Raw genomic sequence first — 2,500 nt, 5'->3', positions numbered from 1 at the left:
CCTCTAGCTTACAGCTGCAGGAGTAAATAGGAGAAAGCTCAGAGAGTGGATGTGTGAAGAGCACTGGCTCACGGAGTGTACTACAGCTGGAAAAAGAGGAGAGAAGTAAATTGTTATGGCTGTTTTTAAGGCTCTTCTTGAGTCTCCAGAATTGTCATGCTCAGATCACATCAGTGTCACTCAGAGCCTCTGTCCATCCCTCACTCAGACCTCCCGCTCTATCTCTCGTGTCTTTCTTATTCTCACAGTCTGCTTGCTCACTCCTCCTCCTCACATCCTCCCCTCCCCTCTATCTTTCTCTCTCTCTCTCTCTCTCTCTCTCTCTCTCTCTCTCTCTCTCTCTCTCTCTCTCTCTCACACACACACACACACACACACAAAGATGAAAGAATGAGACTCTCCCTTTTATCATCCATCAACAGGCATCACAGCCAGGGAATGATGAAATGGTGTGTGTGTGTGTGTGTGTGTGTGTGTGTGTGTGTGTGTGTGTGTGTGTGTGTGTGTGTGTGTGTGTGTGTGTGTGTGTGCGCGTGTATGTGTGTGTGTATACCATGTCTATCTTGGTGTGGACCAAATGTAACGAATATAACGATTTTGATCTTGTGGGGGAATTTGGATTGTCCCCATGATGATAACTGCCTTTAAAAACACTTTGATTAAAACAAAAAACCTTCCTAATAGTATTAATTACACAGAACACAGTGAATATAAACTAAATCAGCAGTGAGAACTGCAGCAATGACACATAAATCACAGATAACCTTTTTTACTGGACTATTATCAAGCCTCTGCATTCAACATGATACGGATATCAGAGCTCTGATTACTGGCCACTGTTGGACTGATATAATATATTACAGGCATGCCATCAAGGCAGTGTGTAATGATTAGATGCAAAACTGATGCATATTGGCAGTTATAGCTGATGCCCCCAAACTGACCTTTTTTCCACTTCATAATAGTAAAAACTAAAAAGTGCTGTTGTGAAAAAAGCAATCACTTATTATTTGATATCCACTAATGATACGCTCTACCCTAAAGCAGATTAAACGTATTTATTTCAAAATGCACTTTGCAATTCTGGTGCTAATTTGTGTGCCCATGCTATATTTCCATCACTGTATATGACATCAGGTACAATGAGCGCTAATAGAAGACCTTTCAATCACCTCAACCGTAATGCATGATGGTCAGGTTAGCTGTTGTTAGCTCATAAAACACAACAGGGCTTCTTTTGTCACTCATCACTTTGAGCCTTATTCATCACAAACCCAACATGTAAACAATGATAACAACAAGCTTGACTATTTTGTGACCAACATCGTGACAAGAACAGCTGTGTTGACCGAGGAGACACGGTATTAGCGTTAAAGTTGAAGCTTTGCAACCTTATCTGTTTGAGCAGGATATACAGAGAGCTGGACAGAATAAAAGACTGAAGTGTTGCTGTACCCTTCAGGTAATAAAGGTACCTTAATGTAATTGAATAGGATTATGGGTAATTTAAGAAATCTCTAATCTGTTAGAGATCGTTGAGGACAACGAATATACCATATTCACAACAAATAAATTATTCAGGCTGGATTTTTCCTTTAAGATGGAAGACAATAATGATTATAATTGTTTGAAGTGTTACTTATGAAAAAAAAAATGACATTTAAAAATGTGATTAAAAGAAAAGCAGATATAATTATAACCCTGAATCCTGTTTCTCAACAAATAAAGTTTCAATACAGATGAATATAAGTGAACACACCCCTACTAAATCAGCCAGACCAAACAGATCACAGAAACCAAACAGGATCAGGAACAGTAATGACACACTACAGTGTGTGTATAAACATACACTTAACAGGAACTAATTATGAACAGAAAAGACAACGACCCTCATCTACAATCACAAACACCGACGTGTTGCTTTGGCAGTGTGAGCCGAGAGTAGATGACAAATGTCATCAGTCTTTTATTCTCCGCATTTGTTGTGTTTTCAGACTGCCAATCTCACCAGTCTTTATTGTTTAAGAAATCAGCAGTGCAGTATCTGAGACAACCCATAATAATCCATCATCAAAACTCAGAAACCACACACACAAGCTGTGACAACTACTCTGCAATCCTATTCTGATTTCCAAATTAAAAAGAAAAAAAAATCATATTCTGAAAGTGATACTTCATGTAAATAGTTGCAGTAGAGTCTTTTATGTGGATGACTCGCCACACACTGTGCTCTGGCACGGTGCTCAGATGTACTGACAAATACCCTTGTCTATAATGATCTATTAAATAACAGATTCTAAAATCATATTAGTTTATTATGAGAAATGGTCGCGTCTTGTTTCTACTTTAGCTGTGGCATTAACCTGGGCTTAGAAATGTCAGATCGGCTCCTGTCATCGCATGAAATTGCGAGCACAAATCCTGATGTCATCCATTGCCAGGTGTCAAGAGAGAAACACTGGCTATGCTCTCCAGATAGGAGGGATTGCAGTGACACTAG

The 2,500-nt window shown here is 39.2% G+C and overlaps 1 protein-coding gene across 2 annotated transcripts in view; it reads right to left on the bottom strand.

Annotated features, from left to right (window-relative positions):
• Window positions 1-2,500, bottom strand: part of jmjd1ca (jumonji domain containing 1Ca) — a 61,744-nt gene that overhangs the window by 25,872 nt on the left and 33,372 nt on the right. The window lies entirely within an intron of this gene.

This window comes from Tachysurus fulvidraco, chromosome 12, assembly GCF_022655615.1.
Source record: "Tachysurus fulvidraco isolate hzauxx_2018 chromosome 12, HZAU_PFXX_2.0, whole genome shotgun sequence".
NCBI lineage: Eukaryota > Metazoa > Chordata > Actinopteri > Siluriformes > Bagridae > Tachysurus > Tachysurus fulvidraco.
This window is presented reverse-complemented; position numbering and strand designations above follow the sequence as displayed.